The sequence below is a fragment of the Ambystoma mexicanum genome, chromosome 10 (genome assembly GCF_040938575.1).
Source record: "Ambystoma mexicanum isolate Mex_15411 chromosome 10, UKY_AmexF1_1, whole genome shotgun sequence".
NCBI lineage: Eukaryota > Metazoa > Chordata > Amphibia > Caudata > Ambystomatidae > Ambystoma > Ambystoma mexicanum.
In genome coordinates this window covers 435,569,339-435,596,522 of record NC_090932.1, presented here as the reverse complement: position 1 = coordinate 435,596,522, position 27,184 = coordinate 435,569,339, and positions in this window count along the sequence as shown.

The window sequence follows — 27,184 nt, the reverse complement described above, 5'->3', positions numbered from 1 at the left end:
TTTGTCAAGAGGGATCTCAGGGCTGGAATGTGCTGGACAAGTCTAATTATGTTTGCCCTGTTCAAAATTAATCCGTCCTTCGATGGAGTCAATCTTTCCAACAGCAAACTTAAGGTTGATCTTGTTTGTTTCATGTCATTGAGTCTCCCGCCACTCTCCGGCTTTTGCTGTTTCGCTACTGTTTGTCGATTCCGGAAGTCCTCATGTCCACTCCTCGGCTTGGTGAGTCTCAAAGGACATATCACATAAAGGTCCCATTTAGGTACCGGTTGGTTCTCCATTGTTCGGTAGTGAACTTTGGCTGGCAGTGGCTTGCTTTTTAGTTTTTTTTTATTGACGCAGTGATTTTTGGTTCTTTTTTAATTGACGCTTGTGTAGGATTTGCAGCTTCTCGTGAAACTGTTCCGAGATTTTTGTAAGTCTTCCATCATGGGATTTGCGATTGTTCTGTGGCCGCTTGGTTGCTCACCACGTTTCAGACCTACCGGTCTCTTAGACCATCTTGGTTTGTAAACTTCACTCTGTTCTGCTTAGTTTCCGTGGATGGAGGTTCATAGGTTGTTTTGTCCACCTCTGAGGTTTCATACTCCTCTTTCTCCGGGCTTGACATGGTATAAGTTGATAGTTTAAGTACGTCTTCCATGTCCGTATCAGCTTTTTTGTCTGAGGTGGCTATCGCCTTCTGTTTGGTGTTTGTTTAGTGAAGTAATCAACTCAACTGAGGTATGTGTTGTCATAGTCCTTGCTGGAACTGTGATGTTTTTTAATAAATGCTCTACTTCCATTAGATTCATGCATCCCTGTGACGGGTTGATTCTTAGATGTATTCCCTGTTGCTCTATTCAGTGCCTCTCCTCTTTTAGTTTGCATCTTTACCAGCTGTGTGTTCCGTTGTGATGAGATATTTTTACGTGTCTTTTTTTTTGTTGTTGTTTTTGCCCTCGTGAAAATATCACGTAATTTCTCCAGCTGATTGATATTTGGGTCCTTAGGTTGCTTGTTCTTGTTGCATAAATCCCCTTTCAATGCTACTGATCGCGATAGTTGTGTTGGTATTAAGTCTTCTGGATCCGTTGTTGTTGCAGCCTGAACCATAGTGTTCTTAGATTCTTCCTCGTTGGTTATTTCTGGGGTCACCCCATGTTTCTCGGGAGTCAATTGCGCAGCTATCTGTGAGCCTTGATTTGGGGTCCCAGGGTCGACCCCGCCGTTTGGGTTTCAGCCATTGTACAAGGTTGAGGGTGAAATGGTGTTTGTGTCTCCTTGATTGCTTACACTACTGATACCTCGTCTCCTGTTGTTTGGATCTCTGCTAGATCAAAATCTCTCGACATTCTCCTTTGATGATAGGGTCCAGAATGGTATGAAGTAGGCTCATGACTTTTGATGAGCGTTTTGGTGTTTTGAATCGCTGTCACAAACCCTTCAACATACACTATTTTGGAGTGCAGCATCGCTAGTATCGTTGTTTAGTCTTAAACTTCTCTCTCATTTGCTCGTATAGTTTCATAAATGGGGCTAAAGTTGTTGCTAGTGTTGAGATGATCAGGAAGTCGGCATCGCTTGGCAGTCCTTTTATAGGTCCTGTATGGTCTTATGTGTTACAAGATGGATCTGTTTGTGTAGGATGAGATAGAAGTATACTGTTCACCGTCTGTGGTAATGATCTTCTTTCATCTCCACAACTAGGGATGTTTCCAACATCATTTGGTCGGAGAGTTCGCTTTGCGTGCATTCGGATGTCTGTGTTCTTGTTGTTTGGGTCATGGTTTTTTGTGAATGCCCATCGGGAGTGGCTGCACCTCTCAATTGGCTCTCAGAAAAAAAGAACCTGCAGCCATTTAGGTCAGTGTCCAGGCTTAGTGGGTGTGGCTTCCAGATGTTTTTTCCCCATTGGGTGTAGCAGGTGGCGCTTAGCCCCCGCTTTGCACATGTTAACCTTGCACACATGTTTGTTCGTAATGGATCTTGTCACCCTATAATTCGATCCACTCAGGTTCTCCATATCATTAATTGCCCATGTACTCTGTTACGGTGGTTTCACCATATGGGCTGCTTTGAAGTTGAATCCCTTAGTCAGTGCTTTTGTTCTGCCTGAATTGGTGGGTGGGACTATCCTCATATTGTTTGGTGCCCATTGCTCGTCTTGTTCTTCTGTCACCACTTTTTTTGTGAGGGTCTCCATCTCTGTGCAACCTACCGCATGGTCATCATGGTTCTCACCTTCTAATTCGACCTCTTTATGGCTGCGTGTAATTGAAGGAATTGACACTAAGCTTTTCTCGGCTACTGATTGTCCCATGCTAGTGTCTAACTGGTAGGTGTCCCTCACGCTTTAAGATGGAGGGGTTTTAGGTTGCTTAGTTGTCGTTTGGTCTGCGCTTGTTGGGCACTGAACTGGGGGAATATGTAGTTTAGTACTGGGAGCGGCATTTGGTGTCAGTGTTCTTGCTTTCTCTCTCTCCCTTTCCATTTCCATTTCCATGTGCTGAGCTGTGCTTGCCATTATTAGTACCTCAGCATTTACTGGGAGAGGGGCACGCTCCCATTGATGCTGATGTTTCTCCTTGTGTTCATAGTTATCGGGAGGATAGCTCAGCGGCAGCGTGCGCGTCTTGGAAGCAAGACGACACGAAGCAACAACAGGTTCGATCCCCGGGTCCGCGCTTAGAAACCTCTGGGTGTTTAAGCGCGTTATAAATACGTAACTAAGACAAAAAAAACAACACAATTACACAACTAAGAAAAACAAACAATTCCTGTAACAGCGCCTCGATGCCTGTGGGCTGTGTGAGCGCTTTATAAATGTTAAATAAATAAATAAAAATCGTGCTTATCATCATTCACACTCGACATAACAAGTTTATCACTTTGCAATGATGCCTGCGCATCCTCATCAAACGCGTTATTCTGCTTGGTCGCGCAAAGGTTTGTGCCATCAACATTTACAGTACCTTGGTATTGCTCTTGGACTTATGGTGGTGATTGTCGGTCCATGTTGATCGCGGCTGAGTGTGTCTCCATGTTCAGTTTGCCCTTCACAGAAGCTGTAGAATGTAGGCTTTTGGTAAGTTGTCCCGTCACGGGACACCGCTTACACTGCTTACACCCGGCAACCGGTTCCTGAAGGCATGCGGGCAGGCAAACAGGCAGCTCGTGACCGTGAACCCTTGCACATGGTCACACAGTTCCTCTGCCTCCACCTCTGCCTTGGCTCCGCCGACCATGGTGGTTTTGAATGAATGGAGAAAAAAAAATGAAAGCAAAAACAGACTCCTCCAGCAGTCTCCCGTCACTCTGCCTCCACTCCTTTCCGTTATTTGCTATGTTTGATGAGTAACATAACAATTAGCAAACAGATTTTGTTTATTTTATGCTGCAAGCATAGTACCAAAAAAGGTATGATTTATTTTTTGCACCAGTTCAAATGTTTTTATTTTAGCTAATATTGGTCGTGAAAAAACCTGTTTGCTTCATTTGATATTATCAAAGTGTTACCTCACTTTTTGGAACAAGTGCAAATGTTAGATAATGTAGCCCCTCGTACACGTATAATGTTTGGAGGGCATTTAATTCACGCACATGAAACAGGTACTCTATGACTAAATTGTTACCCTGTGTGTTGAGAGTGGGGCTCATGTTCCATAACAAGTAATGTAAAGATAATGCATAAAATGAATGGATAAACACTTTATGCATCAATTTAAATTACTCATTTTTATTTTATTTGTGTGGTGGCGAAGGGACACAGATCCTAATTTCTTATGCTGTCTCCCCTTCCTCTTCACCATACAAAAGCTCCAGGATTTACAGCAGCATGGCATTTTCATGCTGATGTACATGCTATGGATTCCTACTCCACCCGCTTTTTTACACCAGCAAATAGCAGGCTGATTCAATACGAATCTAACACTGCCTGTCATGAGCAAATAGCAGACGTAAAGGCGATTTCACCTCCACTCTACACCTCCCTTTTGCAAATGATAAAAATTAGGTGGCAGGATCCTTCTTGCGCAAAAATGCAAACATTGGTTGTTCTGTCTGTGTAATTTGAAGGGAAGCTGAAAATGAGCTTCGCTCTGAACATTATACATGAGTAGAGTTACCATTATGTAATCTTAAGCTACTAACTTGTAATGCTGCTTTTCCATACGTTTTAGGTAGTTTTAGATCAATGTTGCCCTTTCCAACACATGCATAACAAATTGCATGATCTAAATAACGTATGTTCTGCAGCACTTTAACCTAAAACATTTGGAGGAAAAGTAAGTGTACAAATAAGATGAAAGCAACACAAAAGCGCACACACACATTCTTTTCGCTGGAACTTTTAAACACATTAACAATTTGTAAATCGTGCATAACTTATTAACTTTCTGGTAGTGCACAACACCGGGAAAAAAAAATCTTTGTGAATGTGACAAATGGTTTGCAGATAACAGGTCTCAAAGGAAGAACTAACATCCGCTGAGGTACACAATACATAACAATAGAGAGTTGTGCAATGTGTAAGCTGCTCTCCAGTTCTGGCAGTGAAATAAACTCCTCCCCCTTCACTAATTTCCCTATTCTCTTCAAACCTGCCTAGAATCGTGTTTGGAAGTGAAGGGGCTCCACAATGTCATCCCGCACCAGAGGGGCCCATAAATGGCTCAAGAGAGAAGTCCAAGAAGTAACACCCCCAGGCTTTCCCTCATCCACCGCAGATATCCCAATAAATGGCGACCACCCTGTGTTCCAAAATTCTTCTCAGTACTTTCTTCTTTGGAACCCTCAACCATTCCCCAACAGTCGCTTTTGTCATCAAAACGTTCTTAAGCTCAGCCCACTGTTCATTCCTGTCACCACAACGATGCAGGACAAGAGCTCTAATTTGGATGGTCTGCAGTAGCTTTTTATATCTGGCAAGGCCATCCCCCCACGTTGCTTAGGCAGCATGAATGTGTCATATGCCACTCTGTTTTTCTGACCTTGCCAAAGGAAACGTACATACACCTCAAGTCCACCAACATTCTCTACCGAACGGGCGCATCTGGAATAAATAGACAATTTTAAGGAGGAATGTTATCTTCAGGGTATTCAATCTGTGAATCCAGAAAAAGTTAGCTTAGTCCACTTCTCCAGTTTGACATATAAACTGGCCATTAGAGAGGGGTAATTTGCTTAATAAAGCTCCTCCAAAGTCCTTGTCACCCGGAACCCTAAATATGTTATGCCCTCCAACTGAATCCTTGTATTCAACAGGACAAATCCCTCAGATCACCCCCAGATCTCTACGACAGGGAAACAAAATTGATGTATCCACATTGACAAAAAACTCAACAGGAAACCATAATTCTGTACCATGGAAGCAAAGCCAGAAACAAAGTGAGGGGGTTACGCACATGAAGGAGGATCTCATCTGCATTCAGCCCTAATTTATACTGTTTTCCACCCACCTCAAATCTTTCTATCTCTGGATCCATCCTAATTGTCAAAGCCAAAGACTCGATAGGAACGACAAATAATAAGGGCAACAAAGGGCACCCCTGTCTTCTTCCCCTCCATAATTCAAAGGTCCTTTATCTCTGCCCATTCACCACAACCTGGGCTGAGAGATATGTACACAATATACAATATACTGATCCCTTCAGAATCACCTTACCTATCACAAACTTCTCCAGAACCACCAACATAAACCCCCAGTACAACCGATCAAAGGCCTTTTTGGCATCCAATGCTAAAGGGTTGGGTCTCCCTTGCCCCTCCTTGTAAATTAGAGTAAATGCAATGCCTTCCAGGGCATGTTTGCATCCGGACGGCCCTGAATGAAACCTGCTTGGTCGGAGTGTATTTGTTAGGGCTTCAGAGCCTCCAGTCTGGAGGCCAAAGATCAGGTAAAGATCTTCTTATCCACATTCCATAAACATGCAGGGCATTAGAATATACCTCTAGTTGGTTTCCTACCCACTTTGGAAAGCACTGATATCATTGCTCTACTAAAAGAAGGGGGCCCTCACCGTATTAAGAATGCTTTTGAAGAGCTTGGCTGAATGTGGCAAATGCAACCCCAGCATCACTTTTGTACAACCTAATAGTTTAACTAGAGTCCTTACCCAGCGTCATCTTGTCAACTGCCACCTGTATTTCATCCAAGGTAATTGGGCAATCCAACTAGTTTTCTTCTTCCTGGCAGAGGGTCGTTAGAACCACCCCTGCCAGATATTGCCTCAGCCCTTCCCTTACACCTCCCTCCCTGTTATAGAGGACTGCATAACATCTTGCAAAGCACTCCTGCAACAACCTCATGGGTCTTGTGCACATTCCCATCAGGGTCTGATATCTTATCCACCCACTGCTCCACTCGTTGTGCCCTAAGGTTGGTTGCCAACTAAGCTTCAACCTTGTTCCCCTTTTCATAATATTTCTGTTTCAGAAACTTCAGATTCTGAACTGTATCTCACAGACCCAGCAACCCCAATTCGTAGTACCTCTATTTGACTACCAAGTGTTCATCGGCCATGCATCCTGGCCCTTCGTTTGACATCCGCTGTAAGGTACATATCTCTAATCACAGGGAAATTCTCTATCAGGTATCCCTCCCTTTTCTTCCAAGCCCCTTCCCTAATTAGCAAGCCCCTCCAAGGTGCCTTCTCAGCATTCCAAACAGTACACTACTAACTGCACTGATGCCATTCAACTCAAAGTACTTCTGAATCCCCTGAACTAACTGCCGTGCAATCACCAGATCCTGCCACAGGGAACTGTTACAAACCATTTGGACTCCTTTCTATTGAGGCAGCCATCACCACCTCCATTTACACTCAGTCATGATCAGAACAGCCAATCGGTCTCATCTGACAACTGAACACCCTATTCTTGAGCCTTTTCTCCATGAGTAAAACATCTTTTCTACTATATGTATCGTGCCGGGTGGAATAAAAAGTGAAGCCCCTCTAACAAGGATGGATCTTCTTCCAATTATATGACAGACCTCTGACTCCAGGATATGACCAAATCTATCACCCTGTTCAGAGGTGGGCACACCCTTTGACAACCTCAATAAACACCTATCCATGTCCCGGTCTTTCCACTAGTTGAAGTCCCCACCTTCAATCACCACATCTCCCCCCATAGTCAGCACTGTGTCGAAAACAAGTTGTCTAAAGGCCAACTGCCCTTGTTTGGGCAGTAGACAGAGGCCAACACCAACCCTCATCTCTGCAGGTTCTTCCTGAAACACCAGGACGCACCCCTCCAGCAATCTAGTTGCCTCCCGTTTTAGCATACTTCACCATTAAAGAGATGTGAGGTCCTGGAGGGACCTGGAAATCTCATGGATCGGCAGACTCAGCTCATTGAAAATGAACATTTTGCTGAGGCTCCTCTATGTTTTCCAAACGCTCCCCTACTAAAATGCTTGTACAACTTCAGGAAGAGATAATGTGATGTATTTGGCTGGAAAAGAAGGTAAGAGTGGCAAGAAAAGTCTTATATCTCCCAGGGAAATCTGGTGGCTTGCCCTTTACAAACATTTTCGATATTACCAGGCTTCACAACTCCAGATACTTAATGAGTGAGTCTCCCACTGGGCAACTAAAGCATGGAAAATGATTGAGGTGGATGTGGTTGGATAGCTGCTTAGATATATGTTATGGATTCCCCCCAAAAGACCAACCAATAGTGGTTAAGGAACTCCACCCACAGTGGCGGTAATGCAAATCTGGGACAGAATTACAATCAAGATCGGGCTTACAACATTCCCAGGTCCAGCAACTCCTATAGTTGGAAACTCCCAAATCAAACCAGCTTATAGGAATTCCAGTTTTCAGAAATGGATTTAAGAGGATGTGAATTTATTGGTCAGCTTTTCATTGGAGGCAGGATAAAGGCATTCACATAATGTAAAGGGCAGTCCAGAATCGGTGAAGGAGAGAGATATAAATTCAGGGATCTCCGACACTGGGTCCATAACATTGAGCTGCATGCAGGAGCAATTTGCATGTTTACGGCTTTCAAGACTATAATCTTTTCCACTAATGCCATGAAGAGATTAGTCTCCAATCTATATAATCTTCTCCTTGCACAATCTCTGATGCTAGAGGGCTCACACATGAAAGCTTGGCATAGGGATTAAGGCCGGATTATCCTTCCAAAAGAATGGGAAAGGATCTAGAAACGTACACAGAATATGTCTCTGTGTATTTGGCATAGGGAGCCAGCCTATAAAATGTGTATAGATGGTACCATTACCAAACTAAGCTGAGCTTTTTGCAGAGATGAAACAGGACTGTGCTAGTGGAGGGGGCTGCAGGGGCAGGCATGTTTATGCATCTGATATGATATTATATGATATGGCATTTATAACACGCCTATACACAAGTGTTTCAAGTGCGACAAGGCAGGGGAGGGGCAACAGAGGAAGACAGACAACGATCTTACTAAGCCAAGTGTCATTCAGATCACGCAAGTGCATGGGAAGGCGGAAAGGGAAGAGTGCAAGGGGGAAGGGATGGGGGAAAGTGCAATACATGGGATAGTAGAATAAATAAGAGAGTAAACGGCCAGAGGTGGCAAGTGCAAAGGTAAGTGCATACGTAAGTGCTGGTAGGGGGACTGTAGGGATACAGAAAACAGTCCCCAGGTGCAAGGGTTGCCGGGGAGGCAGTGCAGGTGTGCATCTGGTGGGCCTGGTCCCGAGATCAGAAGGGTGGCCAGGTAACAAGTGCAGTATCAACCATGAATTGAGAAGGAGCAGAGGGGGAGAGAAAGCATAAGCAAAGAGGAAGGTTTTGAGGTGCTCCCGGAACCGGAGATGGTTCTCCTGAAGTTTAAGGGAGGCAGGAAGGCTGTTCCAGAGGGAGGCCCCTGCCGAAGAGAGAGATCTCCCACCAACTCATTTCTTGGAGAAGCGACTGACTCTGAGGGAGTTGGAGGCGGATGAGCGAAGAGCTCGAGAAGGACGATATTTAGGAAGGGAGAGTTGAAGGTATTGCGACCCCAGGCCCCAGAAGGCCTTGTAGACAATACAGAGGGTTTTGAACTTAATCCTCGCACCCACTTGGAGCCAGTGCAGAGATTTGAGTCCTGAAGAGATTCGATCCCGGGGCTTGAGGCCAAGGACAAGTCTCGCAGTCCTGTTCTGGATAAGTTGCAGTGGGCGGAGAGTAGAGGCAGGCAGTTTTAGTTAGAGGCTGTTACAGTAGTCCAGCCTGGAGAGAACCAAAGCTCTGGAGACAGTGAACTTCTGGGGGAGGGTGAGGAAAGGAAGAATACCTCTGAGGAGGTGCAGCTGGTAGTGAGACTTCTTAGAGATGTCAGAGATGTGAGGAGAGAAGGAGAGTGTGGAGTCAAAGGTGACCCCAAAGCTTTTAGTCTTGCAGGTGGGAGTAGGAAGCGGCCAAGAGAGGCCGGCCAGAGAGCTGCAAGGAAGGAGGGCGTGGGTGTGCATACATGGTGGAATTGTCCAAAGTTGACACACTACTGGGACCTTGTATTCAAAGAAATAGGGGCCATACTTCCAATAGCAATATATAAGAATCGAAAGCTAGGGCTTTTCGGAACGCACATGGAAGGCCCTATGCTTACTAAGAAATCAAATGAGGCAAAAGGAAAGGCTATCTTGGTGACAACATTCACTATAGCCCAGCTGTGGAGATCCCAGAGGTATCCATACCTGAGAGATTGGTATACTAAGCTTTGGGGGTAATGTGCTGGATGAAAAACACTCAAATTCATTAAAAAGGATCATCTATGCTGCTGTCTGGGGCTATTCCTGGAGCATGCTAGCATCAACAACCCAGACGCCACATGTCCCTCTGGGTAAAGGCTACTGGGTCTCCTCCATAACTAATCCAGGGTAATTGGGCCCATGAAATGTGCGGGAGGAACAACCAATTTACAATGGTACTGCTACCAATAGACCGATCCCTTCTTTATAGTTAATCATTCTGCTACCTTAACCATACTTGCGCAAGTGTTTGCTGATAATCAGATTTGTTTCTTTGATTATGGTGAAAGGGGGAAGAGAGTGGGAAGGGGGAGGGGTATGCGAAATAATTGTAACTTGAGAATGTTACTGAAACTTGGGTTGAGAAAATAGTCTGAAATAAGTGTACATTAAGTATTGTGTAATTGAGACAGGCAGGTATGTTGTGAAAAATGACATTAAAAATGTGTTTCACACAAAGAAAGAACATCAAAGTCAGCACTGCATTTTGCTGTTCGTTTTCATGAGATATAATAAGGATTATCTTTCTTAGAAACTGTACAGAGAAGCGTTATGAGCCTCTTGTACTTAATAAAATACCACATCAAAGTTTGAGTTCACACTCCTATCACACATGTTCCTATGACACGTGCTCCTACAGCGTGTGCTACTATGACACATGCTCCTATGACACATGAACTATGACATTGATCCTACAAAACCCACTCTTATGACACACTCCTACAACACACGCCCCTGTGAAACACACCAATGATATGCTTTCCTTTGATACATGGTCTTATACACACACTCCTATGACACATGCTCCTGTGATAAATGCTCCTACTAAACATGCTACTATGACATATGTTCCTATGACAAATGCTTCAGTGACACACACTCTTACTATACATGCTCCTAAACAAGCACTCCTACAACACACACTCCTATGACACGTGCTCCTTCAACACACACTCCTACCACATGCGATCCTATGACATGTGTTCCTTTGACACACACTACTATGAAACACAATATTATGACACACACTATCATGGCACACACTCCTATGACAATGCTCCTCCAACAATCAGGCCTATGACACATGCTTCTGCGACTCACACTACAACATCACGTGATCCTATGACACACATGCTCCCGACATACTCTCCTAAGGCACACACCTCTAAGACATATAGTCCTATGACACACTCTTACGACACACACTCCTATGACAAACACTGCAGACATCTTAAGAGACACACCACACACCTTACATGCATTCTCTTTCAACACACACTAATGTCACATTTCCACTATGTGCTGTTTACTGTTACGATACATGTTTAGACTGAATGAACACCTTCTATCCAAAATATACATGTATATTTAGAATATGTACATTAAACATGCTGTGAATAAATGTGCAGCTTCTGAATGTTTATCTTTCATACAAACTGAATAAAGAGGCAAAGGAGTTTCATAGTTTGTTCATTATGCAATTTACATCTACTGAAAACTCACATTAAAGCCATGGCTGATTTTGATTTTAGTTTTCAGGAGATGTAATGAATGTGTATCTTTCATACAAACTGGACAAATAGTTGTGAATGCTTGTTGTAGGAGTGTCTGTCACAGGGTTATGTTTCACCACAGCTTGTGTTATATCCCCATGTGTATAGGAGCATGTGTCATATGCGCCTCTTGTACGCATTGAAAACTCACAGAAAAGTTGAAGCTCACTTTTATAGAGCTTTTATAAGTTTAAGATGCACAAAATGTACGGACGGAAAGAAGGTACATTTATATACAAACTCGACATGTATGTGTGGAAGATAAAATAAATTCTATATGTACACTAATAACACACTCTTACTATGATTGTCTCTGGACAGAGAATCAAGAAGTGAGTCAACGGTGCACACTGAGGAATAATTAATATTTTTGCCTACTTTTAAGTCAGATTTGTTTTAATCTGTTGGTTGGATTGAAAGCATATTTGCAAATGCATGCCTTTCAGACCAGTCCCCACTCATTTTGCAGGTTTGTAGAAAATCTGTTCAGTGGCTCCAGCTGTAGGTGCAACAGAAATTATGTTCAATGTAAGTCACTCGAGATTTAAAAAATGTTGGAACACCCCAATTGCTTGAACACCTTTAAGGAAACCACACCAAACTTTCCAAAGTAATATTGGGACTACATTTTTTTTTCTGGAAGGTTTCATGCAGATACATTCAACAGCACGAAAGTTATAGGCCACACAGCATTTGTCTTCCAATGGGGAAAGTGACAAGTGGACACTTTGTTCAATGAGGCAGAGAGTGTGATAGAGAATGAGGTGCAGAGAAAGGAGAAAGAAAGAGGGGACATCGGGGGCAGAGAATATGGACATCATGGAAGAAAAAGTTCAAATTAGATAATGAGGAGTCTGACAAAGGGTAGAAAGAGATGGACATTGGGGAGGAGAAAATGATGTATCCAATGAAAAAGAGAAGGAGAGAGATTTAAGCACAGGGATGACAACCCCTAGGAGACCTATAAAGAAAAAGAGAGGGGACAGAAGCAACTGAAGAAGAGGGATAAGAGGGGGCCAATCAGTGGTAAACATGGAAATAAGTTAAAGGGGGATCCCTCAGGGGCCGGGGTGGGGGTGGAGTTTGAACGAGGAGGCGGAGTTGGAAGTTGGACTCTGCTCAAAGGAAATGTTCAAAATAATATATTTTAAATGGTGCAATTTCTATCATCCTGATTCTTTCCAAAATCCACACTGTGCATCAATTCCACTTTAAATCACTTCTATGGGAGTAGTGCACCCAAAATAATGTTGGTAATGCAGGGATTTTTTAGTACATTAATGGATCCATAGACACGCTCTACAGTAGAAGACTGCCAGGGTAGCTCAGCAGGTTGATAAACTGTCGCTGAGATGTTATTTATTCAAAACTGGCTGTTAATCGTATGACTTTTTGCAATTCCTTATTACAAAAACCAAGTACTATCAAAATGTGTTTAGCCAGGGGAAGGGTTGGGCTTGTCGCGTGCTTATATTCAGGGCAATGGTGTGGGTATTTCTGCCCCTTCATTGAAAATAAAAAGTTGGCACCCATGAAGCCACAGTTTAATTCCCTAATAACGGCTGTCAGCACAACAGACACATTTATTTGAGATTAACCAGTTTGACAAGCATATAACATCTTTATAAATATAAACAAAGGAATGGGCACACAAACTACAGAATATTTGTGTGGTAGTCTGACAAAAAAAACTCATTTTAAAGAAAACTAGTTAATGCAAGCAGCATTTTTAAGTGTGGAAATTAATTTTCCCCATTAAAGTGTAAAATGCACATTTAGAAAACAATGGTGTGCCCAGTATGTAGAAAACCTGTTTTGAATAGTGATGGCCCCCGCCCCAATGATATTCATGGTCCATTGATTCCCAGTAGGAAGAAAACAGGCTAAATTAATCGAGACTGCAGACGCGCGAATAACAGATGGGCAAAGGAGCACAGAGCTGATTATATCACTGATCCCCCAGCTTCCTTTAGCAAAGCTGGGATCTCGATAAAGCTTGGTCAGGGCTGAGACAGGCGGGTCCCGAGATCCGGCCAGACATGGGATGCCGGATCTGAGACCCGGCAAGATTCGGCCCAATGACCAGCACTGGGGCCAAGTAGATATTGGTCGACGAACCTCTGCTGCCGAAAAGCAAAGATAGGGATGGCAGAGGCCACGGGAGTGGGACCTGACCCAAGCGTCTGGACAACCCAAATGCCCCTATTACAGAAGGGGAGGAGAGATGTGCACTATGTGCCATGGCAGACGATGGACACAGACAACCTTATTTACAGCTTGCCTCTTTTATGGCGAGAGAGAGCAAGTATAGATACGCTCTCAAAAAAGAACCAGCAGTGGTCAGACTATCAATCGGGGACATGAAGATCCCTGTTTGCAGCAATAATAGGGCAACAAAGAGACTAAATATGGGAACCAGAGGGGCACAAAGGCGTAAAATTGAGCACACATACACACAATGGAGCACCTTTCCATAACTGCTGTGCCCACATGTGGAAGGTTTTCAGGAGTATGTACCCTGACAGTTGATCTGGGGGCTGTAATGACCCGTAAAAAGAAGGAAGGTGAGGACCCTGCAGAATACAAACAACAGGTACAGGAGCTTTGGACATTAGAGACACAGACAACCTGATCTTAATACATACCTCTTCAGAAGCTCTTCATCGTATGGGTTTTGACATCTTCCCATTTAAGGACCAGTCTATTCCAACACAAATCCCTGATAGAGGTGGGATAACAAGGCAAGAAAGTGAGGAACGAAGTTTTTACCATACCAATCAAAAAACTGATGATGTATCAGATAAACAGGATTGGAGATGGTTGGCTCTTTCTTTGCGAGACGCAATCTCCAATTTAAAGGAATTGGGTAAACATGAATAGTTACTAATCATGCTTTGAAATTGCTATGTTGGAATTCTCGTGGCAATTTCAATCTTTTTAACAAATCTCTCATGTTAGATTTACATGGCTTTGATCTAATTTTGCTACAAAAAACCTGGCTGAACTCTCATGTGGGCTGGGAAGATTTCGTAGTGGAGGATTTATGTGCCACAAAAGGTGCGAGAGGCAGACCTTAGGGGGGTCTACTCACGGCCTCAAAGGAGTCCCCAGGTCTGCAAAAAAAAAAACACTTGGAAACAAGGTCAATCGTTTCTCTTAACTGATTATTCGGTGGGAGATAGTTTGAATCTCTTCTCACTACTGATAATTAACGTGTATTGGAACGCGAATGTCTTATCCGATCAACAGCTGGAAATCAACTTAATTGATTTAGGTAAACAAATAGATCAGTGGTCTACCAACAACACTTGTGGTCAAATAATAATAGCAGGCGATCTAAACGCAGACTGTGATGTGGACAGTTTGATGGGAGAATCCTTGCACCTCAAGATGACAACCTGCGTAATTGGTAGCCAGAAACTCAGAGGATTCCTATGGCATAAATACACCGAATTGTGGAGTTTAAAGCGTATTTCTAATGACCACTATACATGGAATGCAAGAGGCTGTAAGTCCACTATTGATCATATTTTTCTAACTGCTAAATTGAGTTTTTCATTGTTAAGTTTTGAAGTGAAGCAAGTCTCGACAAGTGACCACTGTATGCTTGTGATGGAGTTTGAACTTTTAATCTGCGAAAGGGCCAAACAATGCTATAAGGAGGATATTTTGCTTAACACCGCAAATAATAGGATTAAATGGTCCTTTAATTCCACACACAAATTTACCTCTACGCTCATCGCTGAATACGATAACAAAAATTTGGAACAACGTTTGCATGTTCTCGGTAAAAGAATTCGACGGCACCATTAGATCCAAAATTAAGGACTTTTTTTAACATAAGTCTCGCAGATCTGTCCAGACAAATCAACACAAACATGCAATGGACATAGATGTTCACGAAAGAAAAAGAGAACTCAATAGGGAGCTCCGCAGACTGCGGAAACTGAATATAGCCGATTCGGGTCATTGGGTTTCTATCAAACGAGTAAAGCAATCATATAAAAACTGGCTGAGGAGCCATAGATGTATCATTGCTCAACGGGATGGTGAACGGATGTTAGGAGCAATGAGAGGGGTGACCTCGCATAATTTCTGGCAACTGATGAATAATGTGGACCCGACTCAAGTCAAAATAATGATAAATCCAATCCCTGAAGCCATCTGGGCAGGCCATTTTTCTAAGTTGTATAAGACCAATGACCAATGCTATTCACCTCATAGAGTGAGTCCTTCACCTTGGACATTGAGATGTGAGGTAGGTATAATAAAGAGTCTCATAATAAAATCTAAAAATACAGGAGCCCCTGGGTTAAACAATCTCAGTAATAAGGTGCTAAAAGCTGACCCTCTCTTATGGGCAAGAATCTTATGTATACTTTTCAAAGACGTGTGTACACTTAAAACCATTCCGCAATCTTGGAGGGTGTCTGTTGTCATCCCGGTGTTTAAAAAGGGTTCTCGATTGGAGCCTAGTAACTACAGACCCATAGCTATCGCGGATTCAGACTCTAAAATATTCGCATCCTTGGTATTGATTGATGTTCAGAGGTGGATGGATGATAATCATATACTTAGCATGAACCAAGTGGGTTTTAAGAAAAACTGTGGTACGGATTGTGGTGGGTTAGTCTTGCGATCTATCCAAAGCAAAGCTTGGGCTAAGGGGAAGAGTCAAACTTTTGTGGCATCAATGGACCTTAGCAAGGCATTTGACCTTGTTGACAGGCCAATGCTATGGCATAAACTAAAATCTCTAAAAATGCCAATGCATCTATTGAACGTTATTATCGAACTCTACACAGATACTAGGCTAGTTGTAAGAATGAACACGGTCGGGGACCTCTCTTCCCAAATTTTAATCAACAATGGCTTAAGACAAGGATGTATGCTGGCACCAACGATTTTTAACCTATATGTCAGTGGAGCTCAATTTGCCTTTATGAACAGGGGTCTGGTTTCACCCAAATTGGATGGAAGAGGAATTTTGTGGTTGGTTTATGCCGATGATTTTCTCCTCTTGGACAATATCAAAGTGGGTTTACAGCGCCTAATTAAGACTTTTGAATTGTTTATAAGTAATCTATACCTAAAAATGAATCCCTCCAAAACGATTATAATTCGAATGGGACGGGCCAACAAGAAGCAGAACTCTCTTTCATGGTTCTGTGAAGGCAAACAAATTAAGCCCCAAAAAGCATTCAAATATCTAGGTTACTGCTTTATGGGCACTGAATCGGTCACGCTGTTTAAAAACCAACTTAAATCAAAAGCAGAAGTGTCTTTAAAACAGATGCAAATGCTGGAAAGAAAATATGGAGGTTTTACGATGAAACCAATGAGAGAATTTTATCTAAGTAAAGTGGTCCCGCAGATCATTTATGGCCTAGAAATCTTTTCAGTTGATATTGATGATTTTCTGAAAACATTGGAAGGTATTGTTTGGAGGGGGCTTTTGTTCTTTTTACCAAATTGTATCCTCATCGAAGTATTGAGATACGAATTGGGTTTACAATCCCTCCACTCGTTAGTCGCAACTAAAAGGCTTATGTTATGGAGAAAATGCCAATTATTGGGAGTCACCAACTTTTATGCGGAAGCAGGGGCTGATGTGTCTTGCCCCTTTATGGTTGCTCTAAACAATGAAATTGAGTTGATGCTAGAAGAAATTGGTATTGCTAAATGTACTGTTATGAACAAACCCATTAAATGCAAACAGATTATAAGGAGCATGGTTTGATCTCTGACAAAGAGTAAAGTGTTAGCGTCCAAATTTTACAATCAAGTCCACTTTTTTTGGAAACTTTTTCCGGTTATGGAATTCTACTTGACAAAATACCCATCTAGGAGTTTTAGAAACTCCTATGTGAGATTTAGACTTAATGTCATGCATACCAATTGTATTTTAAATATAAGAAATCCTTTGGAGAGGAAGAAATGGTGTTGTTTCTGTAAGGTGTGTGAAACAGACGAGACTCTAGAACATATTATGCTGAGATGTCCTGATCTGGTCAAACAAAGAACTGAATATTTTGCAGATTTATTTGACAATAGTTTTAGCAATGATCCTAATTATATATGGTATAGAATTAGAAATGGATATTCATTGACGTTGTTTATTCATGTAATTTCCTTTTTAAAAACAGTATGTGACTTAAGTTAGACATTTTCTGTTTTTGGATATCTGTTTCACTGTCTATATGCTGTGATTGTGTGAAATTTTAATGGTTCATTTTTCTTTTTGTGTTTTAATCTTTCTATTTTGTGTATATTTTGTAAAGGTTTATGATAAACCATGAACAAATAAACAAATAAAAAAAATACATACCTCTTTTTTTATCATATACTGGTCAAGGGGTTTCCATCAGATGTGCAGACTTCCATAGACAGGGTACAGAGGCAAAAGGGTTGCATAGTATGCCAGAGGACTGGGGGTTCGCACCACAAAATCACAGTTTAGCATAGTACCCAAGGCCCATAAAACCCTCCCCTGGCAATGACGGAGGACTCAGCCATGTGGCAAGTTAGAACTGTCCTTTATTTTTCCAAACACACAGGGATCATACAGGAAATAACAGAATCTCCGGCAATCCCAGCTAATGAGCTTGTCACAAGCTTTTATCACGAAGTGATGTCACAATTCCCAACCCTTCCCAGAAAACATAAGATCGAACCCATTGGGTAGTTTGGGTAATATCCCCTATATGAGTTATTCTATTGGTCTTCCCATGTCAGGTGTGTTCACCTGGGACTTGCCCCAAATTATCTATTACATTGTCGCAGGGTCATAGGACTACCGTTGGCCCTTGCATCCTCACACACCACCCCAGGATTTGAGCATCATAATTGGCTGGAGCGGGTTTCCCCAGGCCTGGGACCCTGTCCTGTTCACAGTGCTCAGTGTACCTTTTTAAGGTAATAAGAAAGCCTGTGTGTCCCCATTGTTGCCACTGATATAGCCACCTAGCCTTGGAGAGTGCCTGCAGGTTGCAATGTTCAGTGAACAACACATGTATCAATTCTGTCTGTCTTCGCTGGGAACAGCTCCTCTTCCCACCGCGGGTAAATCTCCATTGTTCGGCTCAGTTGAGTCACGTAGGTGAGGACTACAAAACTGATCTTTTCGGTCTGCAATTTGTCAGGATTATAGTCTGTTATTTTGCAGGTGGCACCATGCCCCGGGAGCTAGGAATTTTCCACCTGCCCTTTTACTTGGCTGCAAGCACTGGCTCTGTGCTTCACGCAGTAGAGTCTGCATCTCTTCTTCCCATATTCTGAGGCCTGTGGCTTCATGTGAATTCGCTAAAGTCATTCTATGGTCTCCCTATATATTTTATTATTTTCTTTAGAGGTTAGTAATACTCAAGCCCTTCCAGGTTCCCTATACATTCCTGTAGCTGCATATGGTTAGTTGCAATAAATCAGCTGCAAGCTTGCTCTGTGTGAGTTTTGCTTTTTTGCGTTTGATTAGTGAAAAGGAAATGAGTCTGACAGTATGTATATGTATCTGTCATCTAGCTACAGAATGGTGTGTGTACGTTCTTTGTGTATGCATGTGTGCCTGAGTAACTTTGTGCAGGGATGCAAGTTTACTTGAAGACTAACGCTGCTATGTCGGGTTGTCACTAATGACATCAGCATGGCTGGACATTTATCATTAGTCAACCTGGTCCAGTGATGCAGCCCCTGTATCTGCAAAGAAATCAGCTGGATTGGGTTTGAATGTGTTAGGCTTACCGAACTGGATGGAAACTCTGGCAGGTTGACAAAATTCCTTCACCTCAATAGCCCGATTAGGACCTCAAATATAAATCCTGAAGAGATGATTGAGAAAAAGACCAAAGAAGATGCAAGGCACCCTCTTACAGGAGCTGAGATAGAGAAAGGTACGATTAGTAAAAAGGTATGTACACAAACCCACTACTCCCAATCTATCTTGATGTACCTGCTTATTATCCAGTTGGTGTCTTGAAGGTAAGTAGTACAGCTCCAGAAAGAGTGGACAGGCCAGGTGCCCAAAGGGGAATCGGGGGTTAACAAGAAAAGGGCAGGCAGGGAAGTCTTGGAGTGGAAATCCAAAGTGCGGGAAAGCTCAAGCAAATCCTATGGAGCAGGATCCAGTTTCACAGAACAGCAAGGAAGTCCTGAATACAAAAATCCCCCAAGAGATCAGGCACAAAAAATAACAAAGGAGAATCCAGGCAGCAAATCCAAATCAAAATCTAAGGTTAGGTCAGACAATCCAGAGGTACTAGGCAAACAAATCAGAAAAGAGTAATCCACAATGAGGGTCAAGGAAGTCCACTGTCGAGCGCACAGAAAAGAGTCAAAAAGAAACGCAGTCTGTGGGAAAACCAAAGGTCAGCTGTGAAGCGCTGGATGATTGCAAGTACCGGCTCTATATAGGGAGCGGCAGAGAATCAACAGTTTCCTGGTTGCGCCGTGTCCTGTGACAGAGCGTATGTATGGACGTACAATGGAATGTGGAGCACAGTGCTCTAGGGCAGCTGGGTGTTGTGGTTTCCTGCTGGCTGCCCGTCACTGCAGTAAGCATCACGGGTGGTGCCAATCGCAGCGTACTGTGTTTTTGTTACAGACTGTTGTCTAAGTGAGTATATGTTCCCATAAGTGGAATACACTGGTCCACCTGTGGAATGGCAAAACAGCGACTGGCTTCTCTCATTTCTCATCCTGCGGGCTAACATGTGCATAGGGGACACAAAGGCCATCCCAGAGACCCTTTCTTCAGTCTCGCCTCTGATTGATTTTTCAACCACTTCTCCAAACTTATTCACCTTTGCCCTCGGGAGCCAAATCTTTGTCACTTCACCCAGCTGTCCTTAAAATCTTGCGTGGTCATATAAACTCCATGGCCCTCATTACGACCCAGGTGTTGGACCATGGTGCTAATAGCACCATGGTCCATGCCAGTAACTTACCGACTCCGCCATGGCGGAATGGGGAATTACTGCCCCATTCCGAGGTTGGTGGGGCGGTAATTCCCCATGCCACCATGGCCCTTCCCCATTCCCATTTTTGCCCCATAGGGCTCAATGGGACTGGGGAAGGCGCTAATTACGGCACCGTAAATTACGGTGCCGTAATTAGCTCCTAGGTCCCTTTGTGGGTTGGTTTTTTAACGCCTACTAGAAGCAGGCATTAAAGTGCCACCCGCAAAGGGACCTCGTAATCAGGCGTTAAGGGTTTAACGGCGCCACCACCTTTTACGGCGCCGTTAACCCCTTAACGCCTGGGTTGTAATGAGGGCCCATGTCATGTAACAGTAGTCTCCTTCCAGGTTGCACTACACCCATTTTCCCCAATATTATTTGGAGTCATTGGCCTCCTCGAACACTACTCCAGTCGGGAACAGTGGACACCCTGTTATTTGCATCCTTAGGGTATCTCGAGTTGCATTTATCTTGTCTTCTTCAGAAGTTGATTCTACTAATACTGTAATTCCTACTGTTTTCTGTCATTTTTTGGCATTGTGTGATGCATATCCTGATCACACAAAGTGTAAGTAGTACTAACATTAATGCTGCTAACAACACTTTCAGTCCATTGGCCATACATGTAGATATCCAATAGAAGATATATGACAGCCAACCTTCATATGTACCTCCGCCTTTTGCTTCTTCCTCCATTTTCGCATGGATTTGCAATAATTTGGTAACTGCTTCAGTTAGTGTTCCGTTGGCTTTGTAATTTGTTGGAATGAATGTACAGCAAGAGGCTCCGATCTTGGCACACATTCCTCCTTCCATTGCTGTGAGGAGATCCAAAACATATCTGTTCTGGAGGGCAATCAAACTTAGTGCTTAGGCATTGGTCATTTTCTTCTTGAACTGTATGAACTGGAGTGGTTAAAAGTGTATGCGCCTTGCTCCCCACTACTCCCTCTTTCCATCCCCCGGCTCTGTATACTTGGCCATATACAAACATCTGTGGTCTTTGGTCTTTTCCAGCTTCCTGGTTCTCCTCCTATTTATATGGTTCCTTTCTTAGGACATGGTAGTTTTTTCAATTTTATTCTTTTTGTCTCACCTTTCTGTGGGCCGTCAGTGATATATTGTATAGCCTGGTCCTTTTTCCAATAACTGTCCATCATATCTAGTGTTTTTATATAGCTGTCTTCATAGGGAAATGTTGCCTTGGACATCCATTTTAGGGTTGCCGTTTTCCCTCAGAATTTTCCTCGAATTTTTTTACACATTGAGAGGTGCATAAGTCACTGTGCAATTGCTGGTGTTATTTCAGTTGCCACAAAGGTTCTGGAGGGACTCATGGCGTCGGGGTGAGAGAGCAGACATAGCAGCTCTTTCCAGTGGTCTGTCTACCTACTCTAGACACATGCTTGTACCACACGTTATTGGATACTCAAGCAGTATGGGTGAGTCAAGAATCAACCCCGCCTACATCTGCATCAACACTGCGTCTGCCACTTTTTACTGGTCCAGCAGTGCTTACCTCCCAACCTGACATGGTAGCCACACCTGCCGGAATTGGGGTTGTGGTAGTAAGGGTCCAGCTTTATTTCCTATAACAAAAGATGTTCGTCAAAAAATAAGGGCAACAATGCCATGCAAAAGAAGACACAAGTCAGAAGTATCACACTTTTAATAATGGCATTCATTACTTACTCCGCTTCAGAACGTTGCGTAGCTTTGAAGATATTGATGAACCTCCTGAAATGAGCTGGAAATGCGTTATTTTGTTGTTAGTCCTTATTATTTTAAGCTCTGCGGTTGCAATGTTGTTCTGCTGCATTAAGAAAAAACTGTTCCAACACAATGTATATTCTAGGGTCACCCAGTACTTCAAGTACAGACGAATTTCCTCTTTTAAGTCGTGGCTATGTTTGGGATGGATAGGCCAAGAAAACATGGAATAATAAACTGGGAGAGTGTCTCCTTGCATGCTTTAATCTCCTAGCAAAGAGGATAAATTCTCATTGGAAGGTTGCAGGGTGAGGGTCTTCCGGAAGCATGGAACAATTGAAGGATAACAATCACTACTTTTACGATGAATGCTGTCAGCGTGCAAAAAGAAAAAGAACAAACTAACAGTGCAAACCCGCTCTGGATGTTTAGGAAGTCCTTTCCCTATCCCTCCCCTATCTCTCTCGTTCGGGAGCGAGTAATCATGGGTTGCCCTTATATGGGTAGGATGGTGTAACTGTGTTAGTGCAGTGTGTAATAATGATAATGGCATCACTACCTTTCCTGTGCTTTCCTGCCGCCATTGGACAACACCATATAGCCCACCCCTCCCAGGGTTGGCTCTAACTTGGGTTTTCCAACAGAAAAAATGTGGTAAATCGACATATGTACACGAGCAACCTCTTTTGTAACATTTACCCTGTCTTTGGCTTTCAAAAAATATTGCCAATTAGGCCCTGTTGAGTAAATTAGGTACTAACCTAATTGGATGGGTGTTCTGTATACAGAACAAAGTCATGCAAACTGCGACCTTTGCACAAGTATGAGTGGTGTTTTGTATGAATGGGGATGAAAGAGTATGTGAAAAATGATATGTGAGGTGTGAGTCTTTTTGTTGGTGTGATATATGTGCTTCTGAATTATTGATCTGTTTATGATAACTTTTTTATAGATGTGATATTCATGTTTTTTATGTGATCTTTTCTAAGTGTTTTTTTATGATTATGTTTGATCAATGAATAAAATAAATGAATTTCTATGCACACTCCTTTTCTGTTTAGAACGTATATCCTCCAAGTAGGTTGCTTGTTGGAAGGGATTAGGTTGCACGTTTGCAAATGAATTTTCATGACTAATGATTGGAGGGTGTTGCATCTATCTATGGGTATTTGCAGTTTTTGTGTGGTTCCTGCCGCCATAGGGAATCTGTCGGATACATGGGACACCCCCTTCTCAACCATAATTCCTTTTCCTCCTTTGTTGCAGTTCCCTGTGGGCTCCACAATTTCTGTCACTGATAATGTGTTGCACCCTTCCTTCAACACCATTGTTCGTACATAGTAGCGAGTGGTTCCATGAGTTAATATCGCCGCATAAATATCGCCATGCAAGAATGCAGCAGTTTTTTTCAGCGATATTAGCCAATGGAACCTGCGGGGGACATGCCTGCAACCCCCATATTTTTTTTAAGGGATCAGCGGACACCCCCGCAATCCCTGCTCCCAATTAAACCTAATATTAACCTGATCAATAATGTTGCCTGTGCCGTTACCCAACGATTGTATATATGGCAACATTATTGGTGGGGATAATATCATGAGATACCTTACGCATCTGGGTTGGGGTGTCCATCTCTAAGATGTCATCAAAATATGCAGCATGTTTTGCTTCTGCATCTGCTGCCTCGTTGCCCCTGGAGACGGGATTCTCCCCCCCTTGTGTGGGCCTGGCATTTCACAACCGCTATGCTAATTGGGAATCGGAACGCCTCTATCAGTCCACCCAATAGGATTGCATGCTGCACTGGTGACCAGTCAGCACATCGGAAGACCTTCCATAGCCAGAGTGACAGCCCAGAATGCACTATAGACGTTGCATAGGCTGAATCTGAATGTATTGTCAATTCCTGTTTCTTGCTTAACTCCAGTGCCAGTATTAGAATAGCTCAGCAGCTTGTGCTGAGGAATGTGACAGTAAGCGTGCGCTTACTACCACCTCACTTGTCGCGTCCTCCTTTACTCTCACTATTGCCTTACCAGTATGTCTTTCTCCTGTGGCCTGGTCTATCGTAGACGACCCGTAAATATAAAGCACATCTTCTCCCTCAAGTGCATTCTCCTTTACCTATGGGGTGTCATCATGGTTTTCTATGTTTGCAGCACAGTCATGTACATAGTCATCCTCCTCTATGGGTTCAGTGTCGAATGTCACGGGTTCACAAGTTGGTACCTCACTAATTTTATAGCTGGGTTCAACAGTATCACCTCATATCCCGCAGCTCTTTGTGTTGTAAATGTACGTTTGTGTCACTCTAGTTTTGTGAAAAGAGCATGCTCTACAAATAAAGTGGTGCTGCATCCCATGGTAATACTTGCTGATTTCTCCACTGCAAATGTGGCTGCAGCTAGTGCCTGCTCTCAAGAGTAGTGTTCTTTCATCACTAGGTCTAGTTTCCTGCTGTAATATGCTAATGGTTTGTGACCCATGGTCGTTTTCTGCATCATTAATGCGGTCATTACTACTAGTTTGGAATGTGAGAATAAGTCAAATTTGTCTTGATAGTCTGGGATCCCTAACACTCGAGCTGTGCATATTGCTGTCTTCAGCTCCTCAAATGCCTCAGTTGTTTCTTCTGTCCACTGTAATGCACTCTCCCCACTTTGTGCTTCTTTCAGTGCACTTAAAAGTGGTCTGGTGTATGTGCTGTAGTCAAATACCCATGCTCTGTAGTAATTACAGAGTCCTATAATCTGCTGCATTTTTCTTATGGTCGCAGGTTTTTAGGTCTTGTGAATTGCCTCTGCTCTTTCTGCCTCTGCTCTTTCTGATGTCACTTTCTGATGTCACTGATGTCACTTTCCTGCCCCTCTTGTGATATCAGTTGCCCAATATGTAAGACTTCCTTCTAACAATATTGTAATTCAGACTTGTCTACCTTGTTCCCCTTTTCTGCGAGTACAGCCAACATTGCACGGAATCATTTCTACACTATGTTTCTGTTTTGCTACATATTAAATATTGTATAACAACACTTTCTAACTGTATAGTGCCTTCATCTGAAGGACCCTATTGAATATGGAAGGGGACTTGTGGGAGCCAAGTGTGTTTCCATTTTTAATTTCTATATAGGAAAGAAGTTAAATCTTGAGTCTGGCTTGAGGGGTATATAGAAGAAGGCATTCTTCAAATCTATAACTGTGAAGTGGGGAGCTTCCGTAGGAATGTTACACAAAATTGTCACTGGGTTTGGAACCAGAGGAAATTCTGCCTCGACAATATGGTTCAAAGGGTGCAAATCCTGTATAAAACACCACAAACCCACTGTTGCTTTTTTCACTGGGTACACCGCCATGTTGCACAGTGACTCTGAGGGTAGTAGAATGCTTTGCTTAACTATGGTCTTGTAAATGCCTTCATCTGCCTCCCTCGATAGAAGGTATTGCTTTGCTCTTGGTAGGATGGTTCCTGGCTTAAGTTATATCTTTACTGCTCCTATTCCTTTCAAAAGCCCCACATCATAGTGACTTGTGGTCCATAAGATACTGAGGCTATGGCCAAGCCGTCTTTGAGAAATGAAGGCAGTGCCTGTAGCATCATCGCCATTTTCTGTGGCATCTCTCTGTAATATATTTTCACCCAATATGCAATGCTAATGTCGAACACCATCTCCTGATCTGAGCTGTTGTCTTTGAACAATTCTTGGTCAGTGACGGTCGTCAGTCTGTACCCTTCTCCAACTGCAATCAATAACATCCGTGACAGTCCGGTGTCAATTGTCCCATGTACTGTTATTCTGTCTTCCCACACTATCACTGTCTCTAGTTCTAGTGGGATCACTGTCCCCTCTGGCTCGTCTAATGATAGTTTGGTTTTAACAGGTACTCATTTGGAAGGCACCATACTTTAAGCTCAATCCACAGGAGCCATGCTATTAATACCTCTACTCCATATTGGAATAGCTCTCCATCTGCTGGCAACCACCTCTGTAACGTACATCTGCAATCGGCTTGAATAATTTCCCTCACGTTTATGAGGTGAATTGCAGGTGTGCAACACACTATCCAGTGGTCAGTGAATGAGATGGTCACGTTAAGTTTTTTCTCTTAATGTCTCTTCCCAATATGTTTACTGGCGTCTGTCGGGAATCCAAAAAGGGTAGAGCTAAGTTTATACTCCCCTATAGAAAGTGTAAGATCACCTGTAAAAGGAACCAAATCTGTCACCACAGAAAATCCCTGCACATTCATGGCACTGCCTGACATTGGATACATTCCCTCCCGGATGCAGGATCTAGTTGCCCGTGTGTCTACAAGATAGGAGAAGGTCTTGTCACCTATCGCCACAAATATACATGGTTCCTCTGCCGAGTTCGGTGCAATGGATAGGATGGAACACACCAGGTCTGTCTGTGGGCTGTCCTATTGTGGGTACAATGGCATTCCGTTCCCTGTGAAAGGGTTTCCCCACCGCAGTCACCCCTCCCGATTTCCCAATGGGAGTCATTCCTGTGGAGTCAGTGTGTGTCAGCGTCCCGTCGTTTTGCTGTGCCGTGTATGGTCACTTAGTATTCATCTGCGGTGCAAGTGGTGCTTGTGGGTATAGTTGTACGGGTGTCTGCATCTGGGGTGTCTGTGTTATGGGTTGGCATGCCTACGCATATGCATCCGATGTCTGCACTTGTCGTGTTTGGTCATGAGCATAGTACACAACTGACTGTTGGAGCACCCCTGATACAAATCCAAGCCTCCGCAATTAATGGAAACACATCCAACATCATGGAATAGGAAATTGAGTAGTACCTATGCCAAATCTAGGAACCAATAGTTTGTTGTGTGCAGTATCCAACATTTTAAATTTAAATTAGCGTGGAATTGGAGAGCCATATGTCAGTGCAAGCCTATTTCTCTGGTGCCAATACTTGCTAATGGTTTCAGAGAAAACTAAATGATTGTTTTGATTCAAACATTACTCTGAGACTGCTTAACTTTTTTTATATCAAGAGGAAGGTTGGTTTTAAAGAGACTCGCTTTTATACTGTAGATTGATATAGTTTGGTGAAACAATAGCTACCAATGGGCCTCATTACAAGGCTGGCGGCCGTGGTATGAACGGTGCTGGTAAGGCACCGGCTACGTTCATACCGGGCCGTCGCATGATGAGTTCTGCTCCTGGTTTCCTGACAGCCCGCCAGGTCTTACCTGGTGGTCTGTGCGGCACCCACGAGCATAACTCGTAATGCCACTGGCACCGTTATTAACGGT